Source organism: Bufo gargarizans, chromosome 3 (assembly GCF_014858855.1).
Source record: "Bufo gargarizans isolate SCDJY-AF-19 chromosome 3, ASM1485885v1, whole genome shotgun sequence".
Classification (NCBI taxonomy): Eukaryota; Metazoa; Chordata; class Amphibia; order Anura; family Bufonidae; genus Bufo; species Bufo gargarizans.
The window spans coordinates 15033607-15045665 of record NC_058082.1 but is presented as its reverse complement, the minus strand read 5'-3'; positions in this window follow the sequence as shown (position 1 = coordinate 15045665).

Genomic DNA, 12059 nt, shown 5'->3' with positions numbered 1-12059 from the left:
CAAACAAGTACAATCATACCCAGTGTCACCCATAGCCAGTCCCCGGCCCCCCTTAATCATACCCTGTCACCTTTACACAGTCCCCTGCCCCCTCAATTAGACCCTGCCCCCCTTAATCATACCCAGTGTCTGTCACCCTTATCCTTATCCAGTCCCCTGCCCCCAGGCCCCATTTAAAGAAAGATATTTGGTTAAAAAAAAAAAAAAGAGTACCGCACATACCTGTTACATCCAGTGACGTCTCCAGTGATGTAGACTTTCCTCAGCATCTTCATTCGGAGATAGGACCGTCATGATAACTTCTTTCAGCCGCGTCTCGTCTCTGCAGAGTTTCACAGAAATTTATGGGGATTTCTCACTTTACTATCATCCTCAGATAACAGACCTCCCCTCCCCCGTAGTGCCTATAATGCCCTCTGTATAATTATAATATATACTGGCCCCTTTATATTATTAATATTTCCTCCTCTGTATTATTATTATTAATTTTATAATGGCCCCCTCTGTAGTATTATAGTAATAATTATGCCCCCACTTCAGCCCCTCCAGCATACAGTCCCATGTAAGATACAACCTTCCCCCTGTCTTAAGCCCCTCCAGCATACAGTCCCATGTAAGACACATTACTTCCCTGCCTTCAGCCCCTTAAGCATACAGTCCCATGTAAGGTAGATCACTCTCCTGCCTTCAGCCCCTCCAGCATACAGTCCCAAGTAAGGTACATCACTCTCCTGCCTTCAGCCCCTCCAGCATATAGTCTCGTGTAAAATACATCATTCTCCGCCTTCAGCCCCTCCAACATACAGTCCTATGTAAATAATATCACACTCCCTCTCTTTGCCGTCTGCCTTCAGCCCCTCCAGCATACAGTCCCATGTAAGATACATCACACTCCTGCCTTCCAGTCCTTCTTGCACAGTCCCATGTAAAATGCATCACTCATCCTGCCTTCAGCCCCTCCAGCATACAGTCCAATGTAAAATATATCACTCCCCCTGCCTTCAGCTCCTCCAGCATACAGTCCCATGTAAGATACAACGCCCCTCCAGCATACAGTCCCATGTAAGACACATCACTTCCCTGCCTTAGCCCCTCCAGCATACAGCCCTATGTAAAATAATATAACCCTCTTGCCTTCAGCCTCTTCAGCATACAGTCCCATGTAAATAATATCACCCCAACTACCCTCTCTTCAGACCCCTCTAACATACAGTCTCCAATACAAAGATGATTCCTTCTCCCTTCAGCCCCTGCAAAAAGCCCCCAAGTAAAAATAACAGTCACTATTCTCCTCCACATACTTACCTGCAGACTCTGCTCCTGCTCTGTAGAATCTCCTGCACATCTTTAGGCCACGCCCCTGGGTGACGAGACTCCGCCTCTTCCCCTGACATCATACCTCCTAGGATCAACTACATTCTACACACTACGCTTGCTCTACTGCCTCATAGGCTTCATGCCACTAGCCTGAAGCCTATGAGGAAGAACAGAGGGGACGGGAGCCATAGGCTCCATGACCCTCATTGAAGTGTTTGCCGCCTGGCGCCCCCTGCAATTTTGCACCCAATCTCGGCTCAGGTCGGTCCGGTCGGCTGCTGTAGCCTGTAGAGACCGACTGCAAGCTGTGTCGGCCGCCGGGCGCCCCTGTTGCCATGGCGACCTGTGCGGCCGCACAGCTCGCACACCCCAAAGGCCGGCCCTGGCTATAAATATGACAAAAAGCAAATGTAGTTGTGCTGATCAGGTGTACATAGATAAATCTATCACATCTAAAGATAATCCTTCATACAGTTGTAAGAAAAAGTATGTGAACCCTTTGGAATGATATGGATTTCTGCACAAATTGGTCATAAAATGTGATCTGATCTTCATCTAAGTCACAACAATAGACAATCACAGTCGGCTTAACCTAATAACACACAAAGAGTTAAATGTTACCATGTTTTTATTGAACACACCAGGTAAACATCCACAGTGCAGGTGGAAAAAGTATGTGAACCCTTGGATTTAATAACTGGTTGAACCTCCTTTGGCAGCAATAACTTCCACCAAACGTTTCCTGTAGTTGCAGATCAGACGTGCACAACGGTCAGGAGTAATTCTTCACCATTCCTCTTTACACAACGGTTTCAGTTCAGCAATATTCTTGGGATGTCTGGTGTAAATCGCTTTCTTGAGGTCCTGCCGCAGCATCTCCATCGGGTTGAGGTCAGGACTCTGACTGGGCCACTCCAGAAGGCGGATTTTCTTCTGTTTAAGCCATTCTGTTGTTGATTTACTTCTATGCTTTGGGTTGTTGTCCTGTTGCAACACCCATCTTCTGTTGAGCTTCAGCTGGTGGACAGATGGCCTTAAGTTCTTCTGCACAATGTCTTGATAAACTTGGGAATTCCTTTTTCCTTCGATGATAGCAATCCGTCCAGGCCCTGACGCAGCAAAGCAGCCCCAAACCATGATGCCCCCACCACCATACTTCACAGTGGGGATGAGGTTTTGAGGTTGGTGTGCTGTGCCTCTTTTTCTCCACACATAGTGTTGTGTGTTTCTTCCAAACAACTCAACTTTGGTTTCATCTGTCCACAGAATATTTTGCCAGTGCTGCTGTGGAACATCCAGGTGCTCTTGTGCAAACTGTAAATGTGCAGCAATGTATTTTTTGGACAGCAGTGGCTTCCTCTGTGGTGTCCTCCCATGAAATCCATTCTTGTTTAGTGTTTTTACTCCTGTGACATTACCAGAAGTGCATGGAGACGCTAATACCTCCCCTTCTGAGCCTTTGCCTAAGGTATGGTACCTTAAGCCTTAGTGCCATTTTAGCTACCCATTGTCACCATAGTGATCGTGCTGTAAGCCAAATTTTTTGACTTTGGTGCAGAGAAGGGAATACAGGATAAAGCCACCCTTCCATTTGTCAGTATTTCATTACATCATGGCGGGACTACAGAGTAAAGACATCCCCATGCTTCCTTTGGTGTTTACAGAGCTCAGACCACTTCAAAGTCAGTCAGTAGTGATTGCTTAGTGCAGACCTTTGGTTCACTGGTTAAACCGAGAGGGAAACTTTTAGATAGGACACCCTACTCATGCGGTCAGGAACATCAGGGTAGCCGCTATATGTTTGTCTTTGTATGTCTTATGTGTATTTCAGGCAGTCCTTTGTACTAATTTGGGTACCCCAGAGCTTATTCCTCTTATCCCAAGCACAAGCTGAGGACTTCTTGATTCAAAGTAAGGGGGAATGTAACACCCCAGAGTTGTGTTACTACACTCCTCTACCCCGCTACTATCTGTTAAGAGCTTTTACATTGTCATCACATATGATTTTGCTCATGTCATTCACAAATGTGCATAAAACCATGTTTAAAGGGAACCTGTCACTGGGATTTTGTGTATAGAGCTGAGGACATGGGTTGCTAGATGGCCGCTAGCACGTCCGCAATACCCAGTCCCCATAGCTCTGTGTGCTTTTATTGTGCCAAAAAAACGATTTGATACATATGCAAATTAACCCGAGATGAGTCCTGTCCCTGACTCATCTCACATACAGGACTCATCTCAGGTTAATTTGCATATGTATCAAATAGGTTTTTTTACACAATAAAAGCACACAGAGCTATGGGGACTGGGTATTGCGGATGTGCTAGCGGCCATCTAGCAGCCCATGTCCTCAGCTCTATACACAAAATCCAGATGACAGGTTGCCTTTAAGGTAATTTTTTCCTTGTAATGTTCCAGGTTGACCAGCAGGTGGCAGCATCATTGGTAGGTTTAGTTTTATTTGTATGCCCATTCAGAGTGGAATGATCCAGTTCTGTTCTGCCCCCCTGCTTTAGGGAAGTAGAGGTTCCCACATCCTGCAGCAAGGGAGGAATAAAACATTTAGAACCAGTTCTAGTTTCCCCTGCATAGGGAAGACAGCAAGGATCAAGTCTCATGCTGAGATTTGATCAAATTCCCAGTCTGAGCTCTGCAGCTCAGCTGGATGACAAAGCAGAAAGTGATAGACAACTCCAGTTCCAGGAAGAAATCATCCCCTGAGAAGATAACTGTGAGTAAAATCCAGAGAACCTAGGAGAAGCCATTCCTCCTCAGCTAGTCAGTCCCCAGACAGCAGAAGATAGAAAGTGCAGAAGCCAAATTCCTGCCACAGTTTAGAGCTAACAAGCAGACATCTTTTTCTGCAACCTCCAGGTACATGAGAGAGCAGAAGATTCATTCCTGCCAACCATTGCCAATACCTGCTGGGACCTAAGACTAAAGCTGTATCTTGCTTGGATGAAAGTTACCATCAGTAAAGACAAGTTTGAACTTCACCAAAAGTCTGGATCTTAATTTCTGCTGCAAATTCCTCTATTACTCCTACTAGCACTACACTCAATTTATTGCTAGTGAGCCAGGATCCAGGAGTCCAGCCGTACCCAGGTAGGAGACACCGTTGACACAGTTACCACTGCCATACAGAGACATCACACCTCTCTGGCATTCCTAACCTCGGGCGTGAGTGATGACACCTTAGAAGGGCCCTGTGACAGTACCCTGCACACGCTGCAATTGGCGTCACAAACAAACTATAGACTATTATACCCATATCCTGACCCACTGCATAAAGTGGCGTCAGTGTACCCGCATCCTGATCACTGCATAAAGTGGCGTCAGTGTACCCGCATCCTTGCAACAGTAGATCATTTGACGCGACTGTAGGGTGGGTTAACAAATTTGGGAAAGGGGCATTATTGGCGAAAACAGCTATAGAGGCGGCTTTTCGGTTACTGCCGGTACACCCGGACTGCATGCATCTGCTGGGTTGTTTTTGGGAGGAAATTGTTTTTGTGGATAGATGCCTCCCTATGGGGTGCTCGCTGTCGTGTGCATATTTTGAATCTTCCAGCTCCTTTTGGGCGGTGACGGATGTGTCAGGATGCACTTCAGGATGCACTTCGGTCAGCCATTATTTAGATGACTTCTTGTGCATAGGCCCCCCAGACTCGGCAGTGTGCTCTATATTGCTGCACGCGCTGGAGACGGTGTTTGCGCGATTTGGAGTCCCGCTGGCACCAGAGAAAACTGTGGGCCCGGCCACCGAACTCTGTTTCCTGGGATCATTATTGATACCGAAAGTATGGAGTGCTGGTTGCCATCAGACAAATTGGAGGATTTAAAGCTTGCGTCCAGCGGGCACAACATGTGAGTAAGATACAATTACGGGCTTTGATGTCGCTGTTAGGCAAGCTGAATTTTGCCTGTCGGATAATCCCGAGTTTTTTCACGGCATTTGTCAATGGCGACTTCAAAGGTTTCTGTGCCGCATCACTTCATTCGTTTGGGTAGGGAATTGCGGGTAGATCTAGCAGTTTGGGGTTCCTTTTTGGCATCTTACAATGGGCGGTCGCTAATCTTGGGGAAAACTATGGATTGTTTTGATTTCGAATTGTTCTCGGATGCGGCTGGTGGGACGGGGTTTGGGTTATATTGTGGGGGGCAATGGTGCGCGGAACAATGGCCAGCAGAGTGGTTCTCCAGGGGTTGGGTTCGCAATCTGGCATTGCTCGAGCTTTTTCCAATCCTTGTGTCTGTTTTCTTGTGGGGGGAGAGATTTCACAATAGGAAAGTGCGTTTCGATTGCGACAATCTGAGTGTCGTGCAGTCAACCAATTCATTGTCGGAGGAGTCACCACAGGTAGTTCGGTTGTTGCAGCATTTGGTCCTGGAGTGTTTGGTGTTGAACGCTTGGGTGGTGGCAGTTCATGATCCAGGGATTCAGAACTGTATAGCTGACGCCATTTTTTATTTCCAGTAGGAGCGTTTTTGGATGCTGGCGCTGGAGGAATACCCCTTGTCCTGTCCAACCTTTCTATGGGAGCTGCTGGAAGAGCGGTAGTAGGGTTGATCGGATCGTCGTTGGCCCCAAGGTCGTGGGGTTCGTATGCTAGGGCTTGGGGGGATTAGAAGAGTTGGTGTCACAAGATAGGAGTTGATGTTGAAGGTGTGGGGGTTGAGTTGGAAGCCTTTATGTTATTGTATATCGGGCACGGTAGGGACGAGGCTTGGTCGTTAGCCAAAATAAATAACGTAATAGTCTTTGGTTTTCGGTTACGGGGATTAAGGGACATTACAAAATGTTTTCTGGTGAGTCAGGCGTTAAAGGGTTGGAGGTGGAAAAGGGGAGCGGAAGATGGCAGGCGTCTGGTGTCCTTTGCATTATTGTTGGACATGGGTAGACAGGTAGGGGCAGTATGCCGGTCAGTGCTTGAGGGTTAATTGTTTAGGCTTGTGTTTTCATTAGCCTTCCCTGGGGCATCGCGATTAGGGGAATTAGTTAGTGACAATGTGTGTGGAGTGGGTGGGTTGCTGCAGGAGGACGTTGGAGAGACGCCCAGGCATAAGGTTTTAAGCCTGTGGGTTCGTGGTGACGGGAGGTCCTCGGAGTTGGTGGAATATCAGGTTCTGGAGGATAGGAGGGCTCCATAGTTGGGGCTGGACTCCCATGGTAGTATTTTCGGGGCAGGTTTTGCTCCATCAGTGGTGCCTCCTAGCTGGCGCTCATCGGCTGGGGGCAAGATGGAGTACCACGTGGAGGAGGAGTTGAACAAAAACTGTTGGGGCTTCGAGGACCTCCCTCGTCGTTATTTTATATGTTACACATATGTTGGGTATCATATGCGGTTGCATATGGGTTAGTTGTTTAAATACTTTATTTAAAACTTAAAGTGTTTTACATTTTATAAAAAACGGCTGCTGTGGCCAATTCAAAATCCAACCTGGTGTCGCGTGTAGTTATTGGGTCAATGGGGTGGGGTTTTAGGGTGGTAGGGTGCAAGCAACGAGCATGATCGACACTTCCTTCGTCATGCTGAAGGAAAGCCTCCCCCAGATGATGCTGCCACCGCCATGTCTCATAGCGGGGACGGCGATTTCAGAGGATGTGCAGGGTTAGGCTACTTTCACACTTGCGTTTGGTGCGGATCCGTCATGGATCTGCACAGACGGATCCGTTCAGATAACACAACTGTCTGCATCCGTTCAGAAAGGATCAGTTTGAATTATCTTTAACATAGCCAAGACGTCTTGAATAAGATTGAAAGTCAACGGAGGACGGATCCGTTTTCTATTGTGCCAGTCATAGAAAACGGATCCGTCCCCATTGACTAACATTGTGTGCCAGGACGGATCAGTTTGGCTCAGTTTCCTCAGACGGACACCAAAACGCTGCAGGCGGCCTCCAGAGCGGAATGGAGACGGAACGGAGGCAAACTGAGGCATTCCCAGCGGATCCTTTTCCATTCAGATTGCAGTAGGGCCAAACTGATCCGTTTTGGACCGATTGTGAGAGCCCTGAACGGATCTCATAAACGGAAACCAAAACGCCAGTGTGAAAGTGGCCTTTCACCACACGTAGTGTTTTGTATTTAGCCAAAAAGTTCACCTTTGGTCTCATCTGACCAGAGCAGCTTTTCCCACATTTGCTGTGTCCTCTACATGGCTTGTGGCAAACTGCAGATGGGGCTTCTTACGGCTGCTTTCAGAAATGGCTTTGATCTTGTGTAGTTCACAAGCTGAGAGTTACATAGCAGAAGGAGCAGGGTTCTCCCAGCAGCACAGAGGATTTCAGGAGAAGAGCGTGCTGTTCTGGTTGAGGTGACAGGAGGAGAGTTACATAGTGGAAGGAGCAGGGTCCACAGCAGCACAGAGGATTTCAGGAGAGGATTGCGCTGATCCTGTGGAGGTGACAGGATGAGAGTTAAATAGTGGAAGGAGCAGGGTCCCAGCAGCACAGAGGAATTAAGGAGAGGAGTGCGCTGATCTTTTGGAGGTGACATGATAAGAGTTACATAGTGGAAGGAGCAGGGTCCCCAGCAGCACAGAGGATTTCAGGAGAGGAGTGTGCTGATCTTGTGGAGGTCACAGGGTTAGAGTTACATAGTGGAAGGAGCAGGGCCCACAGCAGCACAGAGGATTTTGGGAGAAGAGCATGCTGCTCTTGTGGAGGTGACAGGATGAGAGTTACATAGCGGAAGGAGCAGGGTCCTTCCAGCAGCACAGAGGATTTCAGGACAGGACTGTGTTGATCTTGTGGAGGTCACAGGCGAAGAGATACATAGTGGAAGGAGCAGGGCCCAGAGCAGCACAGAGGATTTCAGGAGAAGAGTGTGCTGTTCTTGTGGAGGTGACAGGATGGGAGTTACATAATGGAAGGAGCAGGGTCCCAGCAGCACAGAGGATTTCAGGAAAGGAGTGTGCTGATATTGTGGAGGTCACAGGCTGAGAGATACAGTACATAGTGAAAGAAGCAGGGCACAAAGCAGCACAGATGATTTCAGGAGAGAAGTGTGCTGATCTTGTGGAGTTAACAGGCTGAGAGTTACAGTACAAAGTGGAAGGAGCAGGGTCCACAGCAGCACAGAGGATTTCAGGAAAGGAGAGTGGTGATCTTGTGGAGGTCACAGGCTGAGAGTTACATAGTGGAAGGAGCAGCACAGAGGATTTCAGGAAAGGAGTGTGCTGATCTTGTGGAGATCACAGGATCAGAGTCACATAGTGGAAGGAGCAGAGTCCACAGCAGCACAGAGGATTTCCGGAGAGGACTGTGCAGTGGTAGTGACTGGCTCATCCATGTGATAATGTCAGTGAGGACAGGTCTGCAGACGATGGGGCCGGGTCCTGATATAAGGAGGGGACCATAGACCAGTAGAGAGGTGTTACCCTGGTCTGGAGGAGAGGTCCGGGCTGCAGCCTGATAACTCTGTATCTCACTGATCATATAGGAAGTCCCGTCTCTGTGACATAAGAGCGGCTGCTGCTTGTTGCTTCCCTGCCTCTCAGTCCAGGGATCTGGTGACCGGCACATTGTTTATTCGGCCTATAAACATTGTATTCCTCGTGTTTCCTCATTTGCCTTTAATGATGCAGATCCTGTTTCATGGCCTTCTACATGGGAAGCCATAAAAGTAATGAGTAACTCCCCGTGTTCAGGAATAAGCTGAGATAGATATCTGCTCTTGTAGCTGGAGACAAATAAAACTGCAAAGAAAGTGAATGTCCAGGGTGGGAAAGAATCCAAGAAACCTCAAATTATAAGTCTTTTCAATAAATCATCCCTGGTCCAGCCCTTAACAGTGTTACACGTTGCCTTTCTGTGTGTGAATTAGGGTCTATTCATGGTACCTCACAGAACTGTAGGGGTTAACTCCCTCTTGCTCTGTGTAGCAGTGCTGGTCTGTGTGGGGCAGATGTAACACCCCAGAGTTGTGTTACTACACGCCTCTACCATGCTATTATCTTCTAAGAGCCTTTATACTGTCTTCAGATATGATTTTGCTTATATTCTCCAGAAATGTGCATAAAACTATGTTAAAAGTAGTGGTTCATGTAATTAGCCTGGTTACCAGCAGGTGGCAGCAACTCATTGTCAGGGACAAGTTACAGTTTAGTCTATCTAAGCTGGAATGGTTTATTCCAGCTTGACTCCACATCCTGCAGTATGGGTGGAGAAGGAAGTTAGAGTGAGTGCTAACCACCCCCTGCTAGGAGAAGGCTGTGTAAAAGTGTTCAGGAGAACCCCTTGTGAGGAATGTGGATTATTGTTTTATGTCATCCATGTTCCCACACCAGCCATCAGCTGTCAGATAGCAGAGGTAGTGAACTCCACAGGGGGGCCCTGCTTCAAAGCCCAGCCAACTGGCAGAGAACCTCTAGCAGCCCACCATTGTTTACAATTTCTCACCTCCATTTAGCCAGCCTCTACGAGGTGTCTAGGCCATTCCCCAGTTCAATGAACATTATCAGACATCATGGAACCGGCAATTCATAAGGAATTATGAATCGCCTGTCCATCACAGACATAAACCAGATACATATTTGTGTCCGCGTGGCCACGATGAACAGGCCCGTGGTCATAGTTTGGTGGTGGGATGCCAGGGAGGGGAGATATACATATCTCCACACAGAAACCCCAAAACGGTACCATGTTTGGACTTTACTGGTAGCCAGAACCCAGGCGGATACATTGGTCCCAGAACCACCTCCCTGCAACATTCTCGTATGGAGCCATGAGCCCTAATCGGTTTTGTGGCTCATGTGCTGGCAGCCCAGCAGAGGGGGAGTGGACCCTTCCCAGAGGCCAGGAGGGTCGGCTACAGGTTAAAAGGCTTGTGCAAGCAAGCGGTCGTGTCTTTTTCTGAAGGGAGGTCACATCGTGCCATGTGTTTAGAGGGACCTGCTGTCACGGACGGTGTACAGGAAACAAGGCAAAGCAACATGTATAAATGACTCGCTGGATCCAAAAGCTAAGGAACCAAGGGAGACCCCTGCAGAAGACCTGGCACTTTCCCTGGCTGCTCAGCCTATGCAAAGATCCTAATGGTGGAGGTTTGCATATCCACGAACCTTGACTATAAAGCCCTGAGCACCCTACAATAGTGAGGGGACACGACCACCGGCTCCCTACACCAGACACGGAGGGAGTCAGGGTCACCTGGGATCCAGCAAACAGAAAATAACAGATAAAGGTACAACACTTAGCTTTAAAGCAAACAGGAGAACAAAGTCAGCATGCACACACACTCCAGGAAGTAGTATAAGCCGCCCAGAAAAGCATTCTGGGGAGGAATTTAAAGGGAAGCAATTAGTCCAACACATGACAGCTGAGAGAGGCTAACGAGAGGAGGAACTGAATACCACAACACAGAAACTCAAGGAGGAGGTTCTGAAAGGCCTCTGTCAGAGCTTCTCGGCTGTCTGGTTGTGACACCTGCAACCTGCTGACATCACTGCCTCCTATGTGACTACAGCTAAGAACTCATTACAACCCAAAAGACTCCTATACCTGGTAAAGTGACCTTTGTTCTGCTTAACCCTGTTTGTACCACACCATCTGTATTTGTAACCTCAGACCACTGTATATATTTTGTGTGTGTAGTGTGTTATCTAGTATGCCCTCAAGGCGATTAAATATATCATTTAATCTTGTGCTATCTTGTATCTCGATCACGAATCCCCACGTTCGTGTTATGGCCTATTTAATGAGATATTGCGGCTTGGTTTCTCACCCTATATAATCCCGTTGCTATAAATGGTAGAGGGGAGGAATCAGTCCAGATGAGGGGCCAAGAGGAGATGGAAAGCAACTTTCCCCAAGGTGAGGGGGAGCACAGCCAAAGCTCCCCAAGGAGCCAGTTGCCAGAGGTGACGTCCACGATGGGCCTCACTCCACCTGCCCATCCCCCCAGCCAAGCAGGCTCGGCTGCTCTCCTATAGGCTGCCCTAGACCTTCTCCAGGCTGGGGACCAGTCCTCCTACAAGATCCTAATGGCAGCTGCAGAACGTCGCGAGCAAGCAGAGCCTTCAGAACATCAAGAGCAAGCACAGGCCAAGCGTGAGCACCAGCTACAAGTGCTCCAGCTCCAACTCCAGCAGTCTTCTCCTGCACAATGTTAGTCTCCAGAGATTCCCAAACTGTGGGCGGTTGACTTCCCTCTACTGGACATAGATGGGGACCTGGACACCTTTTTGTTGGTGTTTGAGACGGGCTGCCATCAGTACCAGCTGCCGGAGGACCAGTGGGTCAGATTCCTAACGCCACATCTCAGGGGAAAGGCCCTTAAATTCTTTGGGTACCTGCCCAGCAAGACCATCCTGAGCTATAATGACATCAAGCAGGCTCTGGTCCGGCAGTACAACTTGACCCCTGAGTCGTACCGGAAAAAGCTCAGAAGTTTGCAGAGGGGTCCTACCAAGAGCTGGGCCAATCACATGCAGGCCCTTCTGAGAGCGGTCGACCAATGGAACACGGAATTGGAGCTCTCCACCATCCAACAGCTGAAGGAGCTCATTGCCACAGAGCAGTTCTTGTAGAATTGCCCGGTAGACCTCCAGCAGTACCTCCGTGATCGGAAGCCAAAGGGGATCTCTGCAACAGCAGCCCTTGCCGACGAGTACAATAACAACAGGACTTCAGAGGCCTGGAAACCTGTCAGCTGGAGAGGGTATAAGACACACTCTGCCCCTGCTACGCCTAAGCCCAAGTGGGCACCGGCCTCGGCTTCACTTTTCATGTTGGTGGG